This window comes from Silene latifolia, chromosome 2, assembly GCF_048544455.1.
Source record: "Silene latifolia isolate original U9 population chromosome 2, ASM4854445v1, whole genome shotgun sequence".
Lineage (NCBI taxonomy): Eukaryota > Viridiplantae > Streptophyta > Magnoliopsida > Caryophyllales > Caryophyllaceae > Silene > Silene latifolia.
Genome location: NC_133527.1, coordinates 102,889,415 through 102,911,096, shown reverse-complemented (window position 1 = coordinate 102,911,096; position 21,682 = coordinate 102,889,415). Strand labels below are relative to the sequence as shown.

General features: G+C 42.4%; 1 non-coding gene across 1 annotated transcript; it reads left to right on the top strand.

Moving 5' to 3' along the window:
- Positions 1 to 21,000: 21,000 nt before the first annotated feature.
- LOC141645683 (small nucleolar RNA R71) lies at positions 21,001 to 21,107 on the top strand. Its single transcript, XR_012545160.1, has one exon. It is a non-coding gene; the product is annotated as a small nucleolar RNA R71 (small nucleolar RNA).
- The last annotated feature ends 575 nt before the right edge of the window (positions 21,108 to 21,682 follow it).

Sequence of the window (21,682 nt, the reverse complement as noted above, 5' to 3'; positions counted from 1 at the left end):
CATCCAAGACGATCTGAGATATGCCCTTCGATTATGCTAGAATCGATCTAAAATTTTCTGTAAAATTTAGTTGTTTTTGTGTTCTTGTGATGAGAGAGAGAAGGCAAGGTCAAGAAAAAACATTAGGGTAAAAATAATTCTCTACCTTTCTTATTATACAGACCGAAACGTGAAGTCAATTAGGAAAGAAAGAACTCTCCTAATTTTCGGCCAAGTGAACCGTGACAAGGAGTATTTTATCCTTATTTTTGGTCTTTCCAAAAATATATAATATGTGTTGAATTGTTATCTAGTGAGGATCGAACCCATGACCTCTTGGTATGTGTACCCTCACTATTACCACTATGACACATTCAGCTTGTTGATATTAAATACAACTGATTATATTTAATTACGAATTAACAGATTAATTCGTCCAAGCTAATATTATATATATTTAATTAAATATAACTTATTATATTTAATTTACGAATTGACAGATAATTCGTCTCAACTTAATATTATTTAATTTTATTAAATAATTATCTCATCAACACATTGACTAACTTTTTAGTCATTTTGGGCATCAATGTGATTATATTTCTATAACCACATTTCTCAAACACATCCTATAGGTGTGACCTTTAGGGACCAGTTGATCACCGCCATTTGTATGATAATAACGTCAAACTTTCTAGCAAGCCAACCGTTATTAGGTAAACGTTAATCAACTGATTAAATATACGAAGTATACCCTTGTGAACCTGTAAGAGATTTACAAATGTTATCACACTAATTTGTGGAGGACACAAGCTCCAACAATACGAGCTTGGAGAGACATCACGAGGAGGAAGATTCGGGCTAACCTTAGCCTGGTTCGAGCCTTCTTGGATCGGTTCTGGGACACGACCTCTACCTTTCACATGCCTTTCGGTGAGGTTGGGGTCACGTTGGAGGACTACGACATGATTTCTGGCTTGCAGTGCGGGACTAAGGCTGTGGTGTGGCCGAACACAGCCATGAGGGTGGACCCGGCTGAGGCTAGGAGCTTGATCGGCTGGAACCTGATGCCGGAGGCTGCTGCGGTTCCCGGGTTGGTGCCTAGTTTCTATGTTCGGGATTACTTTGCTGGGAAGAGACCGACGATGGTGGTGATCGATGGGAGGGAGACGGCTCCTCCTCCTTGCACTGCAGAGCAGAGAGTCCGTTTGTGGCTCTGGTGGTTCTTGTCTTCGATCTACCTCGGTGACATGGGAGAGAGGCTGTCGACGAAGCTTCTTCCCTTTCTTTCTGACCTGGGTGACCTAGGCCGTTGGGACTGGGTCACTATTGGCTTTGCGGTCCTCATTCGCTATATGAGGGTCATGGTTCGTCCGGAGTTGATAGAGAAGGGGACTTCTCCAGCTACTGTTGGCCCTGAACTGTTGCTGGAGGTATGAACCTCCATTTCTGGTCGGTACTATTTCGAAGCTATATTCTATTTTCGGAACAATTGTCGTTGGAAGCACCTAGACCAAAACACAATTTATAACTTCACAAACAACTCTACAATTAGTAAAGAGGCAAGTAAAGATCGGATCCCAAGGGACGGGAATTGAGATGAGATTTCTATTGAAACTAGTGGTGTCTTAGGGGTGTCACAATTTGGGTTGATGTAGAAGGTCACTAATACTAAATAGCAATGAAAATAAACAAGCAAGATGAACTAAAATGGTTGTAAACAATTGATAAAAAGCACTAGGGTATCATGGGGTCATAGGGGAATCATGGGAATTGATCATACAAACATGTTCTCAAATTATAAGCAAGCAATTATTGTTGTGATGGATTGAGTTGGGTTATATCTTACAATCCTAGGAAAGTTTGGGTCCCGGAGCCGAATCAATTAGATTGTACAACACCTACAAGTCGACTTAGTCTTCTCTACTCAACAACATGCATGGTCTAATGAGACTCGAGTTGGTTTATGTCTTACAAGTCTCATTGAAAAGATAGGTGATGGGTAAAAAATGCAAGGATTCATAGGCTCGCATTTCATCAAACATAATATGTGCATGAGTTGAGATCAAAACAAGCAAGCAAATAAACCATGAAAGCATATTAATTTAAGCATGAATCATTCCCCATGTTGGTTTCCCCTAATTACCCATTAACCCTAGCTAGATCACTACTCACTCATTATCATGTTGATCATGCTAGCAAGGTTGTCAATCATACCAACAAAGTAAAACATGATGAATAAATGAAAGTAATTAACAATAATTAAAAAGGGATTAAGAGAATTATACCTACTAATGATTCCAATAACAAAGCAAAGAATAAAAGAAGTACTTGATGCTTAATTGAGAGGTTGTCAATCTCCCAATAATAACCCAAATAATCTTCAATTACCCAAAATAAAGGATGAACAAAAGAGAGATTAAGGAAATAAAACTTGTATTAAAACTTGATTAATTGTTGATTACAAAACTAAAGAGAGATTTGATTGATATTAACTACTCTAAGAATTGATAAGAAGAACATGCTCTTCTAATTAGACTAATGGGGTATTTATAGTGGAAATTAGGTGGATGCATTAGGGTTAACTAAGGGTTAAACTAGTAGTTACACTTTTGAGATTTGAGCAGGGAAACGCCGATATTTTTCGAAGGATGGGCGTCTTTCATTGAAGCTTGAAGAAACGAAATCTTGCTGTCTTGGAATCTGTGCGTCTTAGGTACGTGACGGCCGGATTCAGCAGTGTCTGTGATACGTTCCTAATGTATAGTCTTTTTGGCCTATTTCAGCACGTATTTCTATGCATTTCTCTACTATTTTTATAGTATTTTGCCCCGAATTGGCTACTTTGGTGTATTTTGTCCTTCTTATAGGAATGATCGCGAAAGTGGTGAAACCATGCTCCTTTTCGTCCTTTTGCATGCATTTAGAGGAGACGGGATTGTCCCAGAGTGAGATGTTGCACTTGGAAGTGTCGTTGCACGCATTACGAGGTATTTGAGTGAAGACGTAAGCTGAATTGAAGATCCAAGTGGTCTATCGAGCTGTTTGGAGGACGATCGAAGGGTTCCTAGGCTCCCTGAGGCTCGATCGAGAGGCTCCTTCCTCGATCGAGTAGGATGCACATGACCGAGTCCTCGATCGAGTGCCCTGATGGTCGATCGAGGGACTCCTGCTGAGATGATGGTCGATCGAGTGGTTTAATCCACTCGATCGAGGGGTTTTTCACGGGCATGGGCTTTGCTTCAGTCTGTGTGTTTAATTTTCGCTAAACATTGTTTGTTTCCTATTTAACCTATGTTTACTAGGTTAATTAGGCATCTCTTCACTTATTCTTCTTACTATCTCTTTTACTCTCTAAGTTGGTCATTAGAAACCTCTTTGTTACTTTCGTTTCGGATTTGCTTCACTCGGATTACGAGTTCTTTACGCCGGAATTTGCTTGGATTGTAATTCTCTCTTCCCTTAATAATAATTAACCTTTCGTTGCATTAATTTCTTGTCGCTCTTATTTATTCTTCTGCCCTAGTTTTATTATTATTGCGCTTTATTATTATTCCATTATGTCTTTCTGCTTTGGAATCTTGTCTGTTTGTTAGATTAATCACGAATATGAGTAGCTAAACCCCTTCATGTTGGGATTAGGGGATCTGCGGTAGAGAAATGACGACGTAGTGAATGAATTAGACGAATTGACTAAGAGACCCTGTCACTATAGCAATATAACTGTAATTCTCGACCTAGTTGAGTGCACGCTTCTATGTCACCCATTAATCTGGCTACAATTAATCCTGGATCGAAAGATTGGACTAAATAGGCCTGCTATAAACAGTAGACTACCCTAATGAGGACGAAAGTTAAGTTAGTGGTATTTTAGGGTGGGAAGTGGACCGAAAGGACCTTCTAATATCCGTCTCACATTAGTTCGTCCCGAGTCATTTCTTTGCTAAGTTGTTGAACTACCGTAGTGAACCAAATTCCCGACATGTCCCTCTCTTATTGATAGTTTTAATTCGTTTTATTGCCTTTACTGCTCTGCTTTATTTCTCTTCCCTTTCAACTCCGTAGTTTAGAACCAAAAATTTAATCAACACCAATTGTTACCATAGGATTAGAAATAGATAGCTGTAGTTGCATTACCTCCCTGAGGATTCGATACTCGATCGCCTCTACTACATTTTTAGTTGAGACCGTTAGGTTTTATTTTTGATGTACGCGACGTGACGTGTCAAATTTTGGCGCCGTTCGGGGAGGCAATTGTTCAATTTACTAATTTGTTTTATTTTTAATTCTCCTTTTAGTTTAAGGAACATCGTTCCTTAAACTATTCTCATATCTTGTCTTTAGTTTCGTCTTATGCGCAGGTCGCAGGGTGGTCCACTACTACCTTTTGATCCCGAGATTGAGAGATCTCTGCGCGTAAAAAGGAGACTATTTCAAGAGCAACAGGCCGAGGAAGAGCCCGGTTTCGTGGTAACTTTTACGAGAACGAGCTTTTCAAGACAATCCACCGTCTTCTCCAGTTTCTAATTCATCCGTTGAATCTATCACTTTCCCAGATTTTCCCGAAATGGCCGAGGAAGCTACCATTGCTAGTCACTCCGAGCCCACTGCTGACAATCTTTATAAAGGGTTCGAACTGCCGGGAGATGCTAGGAAGTTCGAGCCCAAGCCTCGCATACATCAATATGGTCGAGAAGAATCGGTTGGGAGTCGTAATCAAGACGCAGCTCAAAGATATGGAGACTTTCATTGATTATCGCGCTCTATACCTCCCCCCTGGCGTGACCGATGATCGATCAAAGAAACTATGTTCATCTTCTCACTCCGCGATCTGCAAGGGAGTGGTACAGGATTTAGACAAAGCGCTCACGGCATAACAGATTGGAATTCGCTAGCATTGGCGTTTTATAAGAAGTATTTCTCTGCCTCGAGAACCATCGCCATCGAGCTCGGATAACAAGTTTCAAACAGGGCCCGACGAGAACTTCCACGAGGCATGGCTTCGATTTAAGAAACTAGTGCGAACCATACCGCACCACGGTTTTGAAAGATGGAGTCTGTGCAACCATTTTTACAATGGTTTATATGATGATCAGAGGGCTATATTAGATGCGGCAGCCAACGGTCGATTTTTCGACAACTTGGGGCCGACGAAGGGATGGAAAATCATAGATGATTTAGCCACTCATAGGGCTGAATACGGGAATTCAAGGGGAAACCAAAGGAGAGTTGCTGAATCCTCTTCAAGAGCCGCATTAGAAGCCCTTCTTGCTAGGTTCGACAAGTATGAACTAGGGGAGCTCTCAAACCAGGGATGTACCAGGTTAATGCCATGACAGACGGTCCTTTCGTGCATGCGAGATGTGGGGTAGATGGACATGTCGCTGATTATTGTCCTAGTCCTTATGAGCAATGTGCTGCCTTTCAACATTACAGGCAAAACAACACTCATTACGAGCCGAATATCCACCCCAATTTGAGGTGGAGTAATCAGAACAACGTACTCAATCCCACCGCTCCTCCAAATCAGCAGCAGCCCTATATCCCTCCACACGGAAGCAACAAGGCTACCAGAAGCCTCCGTCTTTCAACCCTCCTAACCAAGGTGCTTCGTCATCTAGTGGGGTGAGTGAGATAGGTGAGTTAAAGTCCATGATGCAGTCCATTGCAAAGCAATTACAACAGAAGGACACGACATTCAAGGCACTTGAGACTCAAGTTGCTCAACTGGCTAAAAATCAATCTTCGAGGAAGCCCGGTCATTTGCCAACTCAAAATGACAAGAACCCAAATGAGACGGTGCATCTGATAGAGTTGAGAAGCGGTCTTTCTTATGAAGGACCAGAAAGGAAGAAATCGGACACTGAAAATAGTCAGAATCGATGATGAACAGTGTTGTTAAGGAAAAAGGGCTCACGACGAAAGCGATTACTCGATCGATCAAAACCGATGGTCGATCGAGTGGAATTGGTGAGGAAAGCCCTCGATCGAGTAGTCCTTCTGCTCGATCGAGTGAACTGGAAGCTGAAGATGTTCGATCGAGTGACCACATTGCTCGATCGAGTGATATTGATGACGGGAAGCTTATTCGAGAGCCTGCTAGTGCTCGTATAAGCGATGAATTACCAGAAAGGCCTCGTTCGAGAGGTAAGAAGCGTCTGAAGGATACTGAACTTGCTCCGGAAGACACTTTGGAGGCAAGAAACAAGGGACTCGAGATTCCAATTACTGTTCCCTTCCCGAGGCGGCTGCAGAATACCAAGATCAATCAACAGTTTAGCAAATTTGTTGAGCTTTTGAAGAGTTTAGAAGTTTCCGTGCCGTTCACTGAATTGCTGACTAAGGTACCCTCTTATTTACGATTTATGAAAGAGATTTTAGCGCGTAAGAGGACCATTAATGATAATGAGACCGTAGCCTTGGCGAGATGGGGTCACCCCTATCTCAAAATAAGCTACCTCTTAAGCACTCGGACCGGGTAGTTTTTCGATCCCTTGTCACATAGGAATGCAGTTAATTGATAATGCGCTATGCGATTTAGGCGCTAGCGTAAGTGTTTTACCATTGTCTCTAGCTAAGAGACTTGGTGTGACAAACCTGAGTTGCACCAACATGATGTCCGGATGGCCGACCGTAGTTTATCACGGCCACTAGGTGTAGCGGAAGACGTACTTGTTCGGATCGGGAAGTTCTTTATTCCCGTCGATTTTGTCGTCTTAGATATCCCCGAAGATGTGCACACCCCTATCATTTTAGGGAGACCATTTTTGTCCACTTTGCCCGCAAGCAGATGATAGATGTCGGGGAAGACTTTAACATTTCAGGTAGGGGATGAGGAACCGATTTTTCATCGGTCCAAGTTCGGAGGGCTCCCATGCAAGCTCGGCCTTGCAATGCCCTCTCTTTGTTGACCCTATTATTGACACTCCGGTGAAAATTTGGAGAATATTGCTATTATTGTCAACCCTCCGCCTCAGATTGAGAGCAAGAAGGAGGCAATTTCGTCTGTTGTCCTTACTGCAGTACGGATGAAGGCAAGAAAGGAGTGTCAAGGGGGGGTGCAACCATTATCAATCAAGTGGACCCAAGGATGCCAAAGAAGCGACAGAGGGGCGAGAACGAAGACGAGTTCGCACCTACATAGATGGGAACTACATTCCTCCCACTGTCACAAACAAGTAATTCAAGCTCATGGAAATCAAAGAGGACGGTCGTATCGCTGAAGTGACGTCCTCCGGTCGGAAAGCCCACGAAGGGGACTGCGAAAGCTAATGGGAATTAAACGGGAAATGCCCCGTGTAACAAAGTGTAATAGATATTTGGTTGAATTTCCTTTGAATTTCTTTTATTTACATTTTTATTAGGACAATTAGTTTAGACATTTCTTTAGCTTAGACTAAGACTATAGATTTGTGTTTTTCTGCGTTTTTGGTATTTTGGGATATGTTTGGATATGTTTTACGCAGGTTTGGGGAAGATGCACGCAAATCAAGGAAGAAAAGACGGAAATTCGAAGAAGTCTACACGAGGAAGTCCTCGATCGAGTACTTTTTGTACTCGATCGAGTGAAAAATGGTTCGATCGAGCTTGCTGGTTACTCGATCGAGGAAGGCCACAGAGAAATGGTCGATCGAGAGGTCCCTTATTCGATCGAGCAAAGGGAACAGCGAAAGTCCTCGATCGAGTGACTTAAAATCACTCGATCGAGTGAAATGAATAGTGGACGGGAGTTTTTCTATACTTAACTCCTTTTTCAGTTTTTCATTTCTATTTGTTTTAACTCCCTAATTTCCCCTAAACTCTCCCTAATTGCGATCCCCATTTCTCCCCAAATCCCCAATTTTTGCCCAAAATTATCAAATCCACCACCTACATTCTACTACTAGCACCTAATTCTTCAATAGCCCCTTGTTTTCCCCTTATTTTGTGTTCGTTTTCACGGTTTTTAAGAGGGATTAGGGTTCCGCGGGTTTTCGATTAAAAATCCGCCTTGCTTGCTTGTTTTTGAAGTTTAATTGCTTGTTTTAGGATAATCATCATCAAGTAAGTGTTTCTATCACACTCTTTGCAATTTCTCTTGATTTAATTCGAATTTTTGAGGTGATTTTGAATTAGGGCTCGAAAATTCCATGTCTAGTCGAATTGTTTCGATTTGATTGTATTTATATGCCCTTAATTTGCTTGTTGATGATCTTTTCGCAATTCCTCGCTATGTCTACATGTTTAATTCGAATTTTGCGCGATTTCCGCGATTAGGGTTCCTGTAAGTCGAATGTGTCGACTGTCAGACGGTTTTCTGTGGCCTTGCTTGCTTAACTTCAGTCCATGCTTACTTAACGCTGTTGTTAATTGCCGTTACCGTCCCCTATCGCCTTTATATGCTGTGAATTATTAAGAATCTCATGTGAGTGGTTATTCTCGATCGCCCAGTCATACATGCCCCATTTCCGGTTTTCATGTCAGATTAGCCCTTTTGCGATCACGCTTTATCATATTATCACCACCCACTTCTTTGCTTTTCGAAATTTTTGAGGAATTGTTTGGTTTGATTCTTTGACGTCGATTGTTTCGACCAATAGGGCCATCCTTTTGCTGTCACATGTTGGTTAGCGATTGTTTTAGCCACGGTTAGAAGCATCCTCTCTTATTCGTGCCCTTTGATACTTTGCAGGATGGACGCGAGTTCTTTGCCTTCTACCAGTACGTCCTCCAGCTCGTCAGTGAGCGAGTCAGTGGCCCCCGCTGTTGCCACTAGCTCTGCCTTGGTCACCACTGCAGCACCAGTTCTACTTGTCTCAGCTGCAGGGACAGTGTACGCCGCAGCCAGCTCACCGGGAGCTCGATTCGGACTTCACCGACCACTACTCCTAGGCCCCTTCTCTCTCATTGGATCGGATTTAGGCCCCGTTTCCAGCAGCCTGGTATGCTGCCACCGAGACCACACCAGCAGGCTAGCCAGTTAGCCATCACTTCCAGCCCTTCAGAGGCTGTTGTTACGAGGGAGGGCGCTCTCACACCTCTACCGAAGATGCCCACGGTACGTTTCACTTCAGAGGCTCACCGGAAACGGTTAGCCGCCTTACTTCGTTGCCCCCTCTCCTCCACCCGTTTCCTTGCGCGGATTGACCTAGAGACCTTAGGCATTTACGAGGAGGTCTGTAGTTTGTTGAACGGGACGGGTATGTCGGGTCTGATTACCATGCAGGAGGCTACTATTCGTACCCTTACTTACGAGTTCTTTAGCTCCTACTCCTTTGACACCGACTCCTACCAGGCTGACCACTCCAGTTCCTGCATTTACTTTCGACTCCGCAATGAGTCGCACCATCGGACTTTGGCCAAGTTTGGCAAGTTTTAGGCCTAGTTAGTGACGGTCCCACCGCCCCACCTAGAGACCTCCTTGACCACTTTGGGTGCGCTTACTCACACTCCCTTCCACTCACGGAAGGGAGCTCATGTTCACTTACCTGCGCCCCGTTACTACTTGCGTCTGCTAGGAGAGACCATTTTTGGGCGCCCTGAGTCCAACAACGTGACCAACACTGAGCTAGCGATTCTCGCAGGGTACCTCAACATTGACTACGGTACCCCGTTTGATCTAAACATTGCCTATCTGGTAGCTCAGCATTGGAACGGGATTGGGACTCGAGTCAAGACCGCTATTGTTTGCGGCGGGCTAGTGACTAGGATCGCCCGCGACCTTTACCCCACTGACCCTTCACTTGCTGCACCCGATAGGGATGCTTCTCACCTTGACCTGGATGCCATGGCTGACTTGACCTGGTTCCCAAAGGCGAAGGGGAGTGCGAGGACGTGGAAGATCTGTGGTTCCACGTCTGTTACCTTGCCGTGTTCTACCCTTCCGCCACTTTTACCGCTCTCTCTGCCGCCGAGGGAGCGAGGCCACCTCCACCTACCTACCACCTCACCTTCACCGCTCCTTCTTCTTCTAGGAAGAGGAAGCGGGAGGCCGGAGCATCTTCTAGCTCTCAGACTCCGGCCCCGACTCAGGCCCAGGCTGGACCGACCCCCACGCCTCAGCCTACACCTTCACTCACTCTACCCCCACTTGACCCTCCTTCTGGTTCGGTTTTTCCGGCCAATTTTGTCTGCCCTTCTGCTTTAGAGGCGCCCGAGGTCATGGACCAAGGGCGTCGTGATGCCGTGCTTTCGGATATGTGCGGGTACATTTGCGAGATGAGACGGGATATGGCTTTAGTCGTATTCCCGCTCTACGAGTTCCATATCCGAGCCCGGCGACCGATTCCAGAGGGGTGGCCGCATCCTTCCTTCTACCGATACCCAGCGGACGGGTACCCTCCGCTTTCTTCTGACTCAGAGGAGGAGGTGGAGGAGACAGCGGTAGCACGAGAGGTGCGGTTGCGAGCTGAGCGGCGGCCCGACGAGCTTCCGAGAGAGGAGGAGAGTGACCCTCCGTTCACACCCGGTCCGGAGGATCGGTGGAGATGACGACCGAGTCTCCCCCTTGTTTGTTCTTTGGTTTGGGAGACTGTTTTGTTGAGTCGGAGTACCGAGAGACGGTGGTGCCGACGACGACGAGTAGCTCTTGGTCTACTCACTTCCCAGTTTTCTCTTTGGTTTGGGGAAGTTCGTGTATTGTATGTTCTCTCACTCTTTTTATTTCGTCTCCTTTATTTTTATTTTATTGGTTGTATACTCCCATCCCCCATTTTTTTCTTTGGTGTATCTTTGGAGGACAACGAGGGCGTTGTCCGTTTTGGTTTGGGGAGGGTATTGCATCCTTTTGAGTCTCGCATCTCGCATTTGTCTTGCATTCACGTTTAATTTTTCAGTTTGCATTTGTTGTTTATTTTCAAAAAAATCAAAAATCCAAAAAAAAAAATTTAATTTAGAAAAATTCAAAAAAATTTCACGTTTATTTTAGCATATAGGTTGAGTCGGAACGGTAGATTCCCGTGATGAAATTGCACTATAGCTTGTCATTTTACTTGAGCCTTGCACTTGTATTGATAGTTTTAGCCTTGTCATACGCATAATCTACAATTTTGTTCAAATAATAGCCGATTTGTTTAGACTTGACCTAATAAAGCGGCAAACTACTTAAAAATTCGAGTTTTAGAGCCATAATGGTGACATTCATGACCAGTTCATTAGGAATTTTGAGAGTAGTACTCCTTGCATAGCATGTTTGTCTCATTTGCACATTTATGACATTCAATTTCTCGTCAAATGCACATATTCGGGTTCGTGGTTGGTGTCACATGCAGGGAGGGTCTTGCAATTTCCCTTTCTTTACATCTTTCACCCATTTAGCTCCACATTGACCAAAACTTGCCCTTTTGACCCATTAGCTACATTCCAAACTGAGCCTGCCTAGTCAAGCTAGTTAGTCTGTCCTTTTGTGGTATGTTTTCCATTGCAGTTTGGTCTGTAATTCCTGTTTGGAGTTGGTGTTTGTGTTGAGGAAGGAGGAAGAAAGAAAAAAGAAGTAAAAAAAAAAAAAAAGAAAAACGTGAAGTAGAAAAAAAAAAGAAAAGAAAAAAAACGAATGAAAAATGAAAAACATGGAAAAAATAGAAAAAGAGCTGATAAGCAAAAGAAAGAAATAGAGATTGTGTAAGATGTTGTCCCCTCTTGTCAGAGTTGAGAAGATGTTCGAAGATGTACAATCGACAAGAGGGTTGGTTGTTTCAGTTAGCTGTTTCAGACGATGCGTTTAAAAAAGGGAACTTTGTGACCGTCTGACTCCTCCGCTCTTATTCCAATATTTTTCGAGGAGATTGTGTTTGAGTCTAGTGAGTTTTGTGCCAAGTGAAGGGCACCCGTACTTAGTCTTTCAGTCAGTTTGAGATCCGGATGGTTTATTATGGTCCTGTTAGGAACTAGCTTGACGCTTTTACCTCCACATTACCATAACTTGTTTTGCCTTTTCTCACCTGAACCTCACTATTCCCATTTTATTTGCGAACCCTCGGCTGTGACGGACATTATTGGTTGGAGTGTGTGCATTAGTACTTGAACTTTCTTTCATTTTTGTTGCATGCATGCTATGTAGGTCGCAGTTAGGTGAGTGACTGTCTTTTCTTCTCCCTTTTACATATAACATTTGCCCTTTGCTTCAAGAGAAAAGAGTGACCACGTGAGAGTCCAGTTTTGTTGGTCTTGCAAGGTCGATAGGTCAGCTTTATTTATGAACAGCTTATAATTCGTTTGCGTATAGACTGCTTAGCTCAACTGTTGATTTTTGTTGTATTGACTGCTTGGCTCAACTGTTGATTTTTGTTCCAAAATTTGACACGTCTGTCGCGTACCTGTCAAAAATAAAACCTAACGGTCTCAACTAAAAATGTAGTAGAGGCAGTCGAGTATCGAATCCTCAGGGAGGTAATGCAACTACAGCTATCTATTTCTAATCCTATGGTAACAATTGGTGTTGATTAAATTTTTGGTTCTAAACTACGGAGTTGAAAGGGAAGAGAAATAAAGCAGAGCAGTAAAGGCAATAAAACGAATTAAAACTATCAATAAGAGAGGGACATGTCGGGAATTTGGTTCACTACGGTAGTTCAACAACTTAGCAGTAAATGACTCAGACGAACTAATGTGAGACGGATATTAGAAGGTCCTTTCGGTCCACTTCCCACCCTAAAATACCACTAACTTAACTTTCGTCCTCATTAGGGTAGTCTACTGTTTATAGCAGGCCTATTTAGTCCAATCTTTCGATCCGGATTAATTGTAGCAGATTAATGGGTGACATAGAAGCGTGCACTCAACTAGGTCGAGAATTACAGTTATATTGCTATAGTGACAGGGTCTCTTAGTCAATTCGTCTAATTCATTCACTACGTCGTCATTTCTCTACCGCAGATCCCCTAATCCCAACATGAAGGGGTTTAGCTACTCATATTCGTGATTAATCTAACAGCAGACAAGATTCCAGCAGAAGACATAATGGAATAATAATAAAGCGCAATAATAATAAAACTAGGGCAGAAGAATAAATAAGAGCGACAAGAAATTAATGCAACGAAAGGTTAATTATTATTAAGGGAAGAGAGAATTACAATCCAAGCAAATTCCGGCGTAAAGAACTCGTAATCCGAGTGAAGCAAATCCGAAAACGAAAGTAACAGTAGGTTTCTAATGACCAACTTAGAGAGTAAAAGAGATAGTAAGAAGAATAAGTGAAGAGATGCCTAATTAACCTAGTAAACATAGGTTAAATAGGAAACAAACAATGTTTAGCGAAAATTAAACACACGGACTGAAGCAAAGCCCATGCCCGTGAAAAACCCCTCGATCGAGTGGATTAAACCACTCGATCGACCATCATCTCAGCAGGAGTCCCTCGATCGACCATCAGGGCACTCAATCGAGGACTCGGTCATGTGCATCCTACTCGATCGAGGAAGGAGCCTCTCGATCGAGCCTCAGGGAGCCTAGGAACCCTTCGATCGTCCTCCAAACAGCTCGATAGACCACTTGGATCTTCAATTCAGCTTACGTCTTCACTCAAATACCTCGTAATGCGTGCAACGACACTTCCAAGTGCAACATCTCACTCTGGGACAATCCCGTCTCCTCTAAATGCATGCAAAAGGACGAAAAGGAGCATGGTTTCACCACTTTCGCGATCATTCCTATAAGAAGGACAAAATACACCAAAGTAGCCAATTCGGGGCAAAATACTATAAAAATAGTAGAGAAATGCATAGAAATACGTGCTGAAATAGGCCAAAAAGACTATACATTAGGCACGTATCAGTCTGCCCGGGCGTCTTCAAGGAAATCCGGGCGTCTTCTGGGCTTGCTGCCCGGGCGTCTTTGGGAGAAGACGGCCGGATTGTGGAGGTGGAGGACGGGCTTCTTCCAGTCAATCCGTACGGATTGCTGGACAGCTTTACTTCTTTCTTCTTTTCTTCCTTTCATTCATAAAATCCTTGGGGATTTCCTCGGGGATGCAAGGATCCTTTCGCGCCATTGCCCATCTACTACAGTATGTACAAAGGCCTTCTAATCTTGTCTCTCCTTGATGCTTGGTCATTGAATTTAATCAATTTAGTCTCATTTTGCCATGAAAATGCAAGGTTTGCACTCCTTTCCTACCAAGGACACAAAACCTCAAAGAATATGCAAAACAAAGAACTAAAGACAATAAATGACCCAAATATGCACTAAAAAGCATGGGAACAAGGCTAATTCGGGGACTAAATATGCGCTAATTATGGTCACATCAAATATCCCCAAACCGAACCTTTGCTCGTCCCGAGTAAAGAGGTGACAAAGACTAGGACCATTATTTAAACTAACCTAATAACATAGCCGACATGAGACAATTAGCGGGTCTCACTCCGCCCTTCAACTCACAACAAGACAACCATGAGGTAGGATGCCTTCTTGCAAGGCAAGGTGGGTCTTGCCAAAATGGCGACACATCCAAACATTAAGCACACAAAATCAAGTAATGGATGCATCTACAAAAGGAATAGCCACTTCCTCATCAAGTGGCGGAGGCAACTAAAAGAGAACAAATTTAAGAGCATATAATCCGCCACAAATACTAGTTCAAAAAATTACTAAGGCTAAGAGGATGGCACTAAATCATCTCCAAATGGTGTTAAACTAGACTACTTTCTTCCTCAATTTCCAAATGCTTTCGTCAAGAGCGATCGGATGGTGTGGAATGATGATCCCCATGATGCTAGTAGCATATGACATGACAAGTATCGAGTTCTCTACAAAAGTAAAGGTCATGGATCGTCCCAAGCTCGACAAAGTGGCTTGACAAAAAGGCTTTTTGGGAATGAAATGCTCAAATCTTTATAAACAAGGGTGGATATGACTAGTATTCAAAATTTGACCTCATTCAACTTTCACATTTCAAAAATTAGAGATGGGGTTTGTCCCTTCCGTGCTAATGTCCTTTGCTTTCGCCAATCGCTTATTAGACAACCGGTTAACCTCTAGACAATAGCTTTTCGGGGTGATAGTCACTCTGTCTCTGGGCGGTCGAATTCACAACCGTACGGGGGCCAAATTCAATGGATCCCTCTCAAAAGCACATCGAAGTGGTACGCCTCCATCAAAACAACTAAAATTCTCAACATTTCAACATTTCATAACATTTGAGGTTTCCTTGGCAATAAAACGTTTCCACATACAAAATCTTTGAAATGAGCACTTCAAACTTATTGATAGAAAGTATTTTTGGGTTGCCATACCACAAGGTCAATCAAGGTCACCTAGACAAGTTAACCAAGTCCACATCGCATCACGGGGTTGGAATAGGTGACTCACATGCAAACCCTTGACTAGGCTTTGGGTCATGGGTCGAAAGACACTAGTATGACACAATCTAGGGTGTTTTACAACCATTCTAGTAGGCGAAGTCTTAAGTTGAAAAAGTATTTGTAATGGCTTAGTTTCTCTTGTCAAAGTTCTCAATTAGGCACTTTTCCAAAATATTTTATCTAAATGCAACTAAATGCCATGATGCAACTATTATATACATCCTAATGCAAGTGATTCTACCAACTAATATGACATATAAACTAAATGCAAGTCCTAAGTTCACATTGTTATACCACATCAATCAAAATAAAGCCACATAGTCATTAACATAAAGAGGAAAAAAGAGATTGGAAAGATCATACCATGCGGTCTTCATGATCCTCATGTCTCGGATGTGGCGTAGTCGATCAATGTGAACAAGGATAGAACAAACACGATATATACAATAATATATACATGACTACACTATAAAGGAAATGAACTTGTTTTTTGGTTTTCTTTTCAATTTTCAAATTTTTATGGTTTTTCGAAAATTTTCAATTTTTTTGGATTTTTGAATAAAAGTTAAGTTAGAATTCCCCGTCCCCACAGTAATATGGGCATTGTCCTCAATGGCCAAAATGATGGGAAATTATGCAAACATGATGCATGATTTCTACACTAAATGCAAGCTACACTAATCTACACTACATGATGCATGTTTTTTTTATGACGGAGAGGATAATTTAGATTACCTCCCGTTGTGTATGCATGTACTTCCCCAAACCGAGCTAGACATTATTGCTAATGTCCTAAGGTTGGGTGTAGTTCATGCACACACGATGCAATGCATGAAACTAATTTTGTCATTTTGGATTTTCAAAATTTGGGAACAATAAAATGAGAACACCTCAATGGGGCCGAGGTGTTAGTCCTCTATGGTGCTAGGATTACTCCAACAATGATCAAGATAAATAAATAAAACAAAGAGAGAAATAGACAAACCTTAAGAGGGTAGGAGCCTCCAAAGCTTGCTAATCTTCCATCATATCATTACTATCATCATCTTCCTCACTAGAAGTGGACTCATCACCACTTTCTTCTTCATTTTCTTGTTCACCTTGCTCATCATCCTCTTCTCCTTCTTCACTAGGTTCTTCATCAATGTTATCATCAACCGCATCACCGACAACCTCATCGTCACCCGAAAACTCACCCCTAGATGCACTTGGAAAGAAGACTTCCCTATCCGCCCAACTAGGCAAAGGACATGAAGGGTCAAGTAGTCCTTGCCTAGCTAAGTGAAGGAGGGGTGGATATTGGGCTAAGTAAGCATCTTTCCGATCCTTGAAGGCTTGGTTGTGCATCTCTTGCATAAGAAGAGTCATATAATCATTGCCTGCTTCAACGCCTTTGGGCTTGAACTCTTGGTACTCGAAAGGATAGGGTGGTGTGACAATGGAAGAGGAGGGCATTTCAATTTCACTCTTTTGTTGTCGGATAATGTATTCGGCCTATTTTTAAAGGGGAAGGAGATAGTTGGTCCGATGGACACTTAAACGACAAATGCTCGAAGGCAAAGTGAAAGATCTAGCCTCACTAGTGAGCCATCCATACTTGGTGTCAAGAGGGTTATGAGAGACCCACTTGTATTTGTTCATCATGGTATCAATATCAATGAGATGACCACCCTTCTTTGCCACATACTTGTTATCTTTGTTAAAGTTCGGATCAAAGTATTTAGCTAAGATAGTGACTAGACCTCCATTAACAATAATGGTAGTGCCTTGCTTCCCACAATCAATGTTTAGCCATCTATCCACCAAAAGCCTTAGAGAGTTGAAAGGCTTGGTGAATTCCCTTCCAATGTTCAAGGCCGACTCAAGAAGAACAAAATCGAGTTTGGTGAAATGGTTGGTGTCTTTTCTTGCAATGATGGTGTTCCCTACAACCTTGTGCCACACTCTAATGCCCGGATGGTGGACTAATAGAGCGCGACTAGCATGAAAGCTCTCAAATTTCCTTCCGGAAATCGCCTCCCAAAGAGGGTCGGGGTCATACTTGCCAACATTCTTAAAATAACTCGGTGAATCGCTAAGACCCAAAGCTTTACCCATTTCCTCAAAGGAGATGCGCCTACTAACATTAGCTAGGCGAAACTCGATGCTTTCCATAGTCTCAACCTTGTTAACTTTCAAAGAACTCAAACATTCTAAGGTAAGGGAGGGGTATGTCAATTCTTTTGATTCAAACAATTTCTCCAACCCCATGGCTTTAAAGAAGGCTCTAGTTTGCTCAAGGACACCAACTTATCTAAGGCATCTTCACAAATAAACTTGGTGGAAAGAAATGATTTACTAGTAAACTTGGCAAAAGTGTCCCTATGGGATTTGGAAATGAAAATTACCTCCGGATAATTCGAAAGTTGAGCAATTTCCTGAGTAGAAGATGTTGTTGCTTCCATGGGAGGTTGTTGTTGTTGCATTTCCAAGTTTGGGCTAGCTACCACCATAGCTAATGCTTTCTTTGCTTGAAGACTCTTTTGTCTTGATGAGAGTGCCTTTGCCTTTGTTGCTTTTGTTGCTCCCTTTGTCCTTGCCATTGATGAATAAACCAAGAAAAGAGTGAAAAATCTTCAATTTCTAGTGCACCCAAATCGATTTAAAGATGAAAGGCTTTGCCTTTATGGATTAAAAAATCGACTCAAAGGTTTGAAGATTTTGTGCTTGGTTTTGATTTTTGTTGAAAGAGGAGTGATTGATTTGTTGTTAAAAGGATGTTTTGATTTGATTTTGATGAATGTTGTTGAGGAATCTTGTTTTTGTGATGGAGAGGATGAGGGTTTTGGAGTTATGGGGTTTATGGGTAGTGTTTTGAATGAAGAAATGAAGAAATGAATGTGGGAGGGGGTTTATAATAAACCCGAAAAATTTGAAATGCAGGGGGAAGACGGGCGGCTTTCCTTCGGGACGCCCGGATTCTGTCTGTTCTGGGTTTCAGAATCCTCGCCTAAAGACGGGCGGATTTGAACAAAGACGGGCGGATTTTAAAACGCAGGACGAGCGTCTTTCAGAGAAGACGGGCGGATTCCTTTCCAGGGATTTTTCTTGTTTTCCTCAGCCAAAAAGACGGGCGTCTTCCATTTAGGACGGGCGTCTTTCTCAAGACGGGCGGATTCTATTGCAGGACGCCCGGATTTGCTAACAGTCACAAAATTTCAAAAGTTCAGCTTAGAAGGACGGGCGTCTTCTGCCCAATATGCCCGGATTGACTGAAGACGGGCGGATTCTCTTGAAACCGCTCGGGTTCTACCCCTTTTACCCGGATTCAGTTCCATCCATGTACCTTGCATATCCCTTGTCATTTTTTCATTCTTCAAAATCTCGTGTTCTTCATTGTGGGGGCACTACTAAGGCATGATTAGCCTAGGCAATTGCTATCCCCACACTAAGCTAAAGCACTACACATCAATTGAAATTATTAGTCCCTCCCTCACTTCTATCAACATGACAATTATCTTGATCAAAGTATAAAAATCCAAAGATGACAAAAATGCAAATTAAGAATTGAAATGCGAGTTAGGGAGTTAGAAATATTTACAAATGGTGGTTTAGGGAGGACTCCACCAAACTCTCATTCTTGATGAGATGTCAAGGGGGCATGTCCAAGGTGTTGTTGATGTTGCTCAACACCTTGAAAAAGTAATCAAAAGCTTGTTCATTGTCATGATAAAGTTCTTCAATAGACCTTGGCCCTTGTTGTCGGTCTTGATCGATGGCATTACCAATGTAGGGATTGAAAATCCCTTCAAATTCATCGTCCCAAAGACCACAAACTTCATTAAGTTGATCATTAAAAATCTCTTGATTTGATGGGGACAACTCTCCCATTTTATTTTCTTGGCCAATAAGGCCATCTTCTTCATTGCTTGACTTTGGTGAGCTTTGAAAGCTATCTTTATCACAATTCACTTGCTCTTTGAATGGAGCATCTTCAATTTTCTTCTTCCATTGGTGTTCCGACTTCTTTCTATCATCCTTCCGGCTATAATGATCAATCATGAAACATGGTTCATGTAAACGGGGAGCTCTCATGGTCTTGTCAAGATTGAAAGTTATACTCTCATCTCCCACTTCTAGAGTGAGCTCTCCATGTTTCACATCAATCACCGCACCCGCGGTGTGTAAGAAAGGTCTTCCTAGAATGATTGGAATGTTGGAATCTTCTTCCATATCAACAATGACAAAGTCCACCGGGATGGAAAACTTCCCAATTCGTACGGGAACATCTTCCCATATCCCTAATGGTGTCTTCGTCGATCTATCGGCCATTTGGAGTGTGATATTTGTGCATTTAAGCTCTCCCATCCCCAACCTTTTACTTACCGAGTACGGCATAACACTCACACTTGCCCCTAGATCACATAAGGCTTTGTTGATCGTGGTGTCGCCAATGGTACACGGTATTGAGAAGCTTCCCGGATCTTTGAGTTTTGGAGGTGAACTCCCTTGAAGTATTGCACTACTCACCTTAGTGAAGGGGATAGTCTCAAGCTTCCGGATCGACTTCTTCTTCATGAGGATATCTTTCATGTATTTTGCATGGGCCGGCACATGATTGATTAATTCCGTGAAAGGAATTGAGACTTCCAAATTCTTCACAATTTCCATAAACTTTCCAAGTTGGTCATCAAATTTGGGCTTGGCTTGACGACTTGGAAACGGAAGTCTAATCACAATGGGCTCCTTCTCCTTGACCTTGTCTTCATTTTTCTTTGAAATTTCTTCTTTTGATGATTCTCCATCCTTGGAGTTTTGCACAATTTCTTCCTTATCACTAGCTTCCACAACCTCATCTTCAACTTGCTTCTTCAGTGCTTCATACCTTGTACCACTTCTCAAGTGAATGGCACTAACCGTTTCATGTCTTGGGGGATTACTTTGAGGTGGTAATTGCCCCTTTTGTCTTTGTGAGCTTGAAGATGCTAGTTGAGTCAATTGGGTTTCCAACATCTTGGTGTGAGCTAGGATGTTGTTGATGGTGGTTTCCTTTGCTTGACAATCTTTTTGCATTTGAGTGAAAAATTCTTGTTGATTCTTTTGCATTTGGAGGACCGCTTTTTGAACATCAAAACCTTGGTCATTTTGGTGATTGTATGGATTTTGATTTTGGTAACCTTGGTTTTGGTTGTAAAAGGGTCTTTGATTTTGGTTTCTCATGGGAGGTGGGGTGTATGTTGTTTGAGGGTTTTGAACATTTTGGCTTTTGTATGAGAGATTTGGATGGAATTTGGTGTTCTCATTGTAATAGTTGGAATAAGGGGTACCACTCTTATATGCTTGGAAAGCATTCACTTGTTCATTTGTTCCCCTACATTCACTTTGGTCATGTCCCAAAGTTCCACAATTCTCACATATCCCACTTGGGATTGATGAAGATGCCGTCATGGCATTAACATGATGCTTTGGTGATTTTGAGGCTTCTTCAAGTCTAGCCATAGTTTTTTCAAACTTCAAATTGATTGTATCAATGTGAGCACTAAGTTGAGCACCCAATTGAGTAACGGAGTCCACTTCATGCTTTCCTCCTCTAGTTGCCTTGTGAGGTCTACTATATTGTGAGTTATGGACTGCCATTTCCTCAATTTTGTTCCATGTTTGATTGTCATCAACTTCGGTGAACATTCCATTTGATCCCATATTGAGAATGTTCCTTGAATCTTCATATAGACCGTTCCAAAATTGTTGTACCAAGAACCACTTGCTAAGTCCATGGTGAGGACATGAGCGACAAATTCCCTTGAACCGCTCCCAAGCTTCATACAAAGATTCTTCATCCCTTTGCTTAAAATCCGTAATTTGAGCTCTTAGCATGTTAGTCTTTTCCGGTGGGTAGAATTTTTTGTAGAAAGCTAGAGCCAACTTCTTCCAAGAATCAATTCCGAGAGTGGCCTTATCAAGGCCCTTCAACCATTGTTTCGCGGTGCCAATTAGAGAAAAAGGAAATAAGACCCATCGAATTTGGTCTTGAGTTACACCGGTTTGAGAAATCGCATCACAATAGTCACAAAAGGTTTCCATATGAGAATGAGGGTCTTCACTAGGCATCCCCCCAAATTGGCTCCTTTCGACTAATTGGATAAAGGCGGATTTGGCAATAAAATTTCCGGTCAAATGTTGTGCTGTGGGAGTACCATTGGGTAGGTTCTCCTCGGTGGGTACGGAATGTGATGAAAACTTAGGCATTGTGGGTTGATTTTGTGTGGTATTTTGTGTTGGGTTCTCCTCACCTTCTCTTGCAAAAGGGTTTATGAACTCAATGTTTGGTTGAATATCTACAACCTCACTAATACCTCTCAAATTTCTCCTAGCAAGTCTTCTATTGGTTGTCAAGGTTCTTTCAATTTCACGATCAAAAGGTAACAAATCACCTTGTGACCTTCTAGACA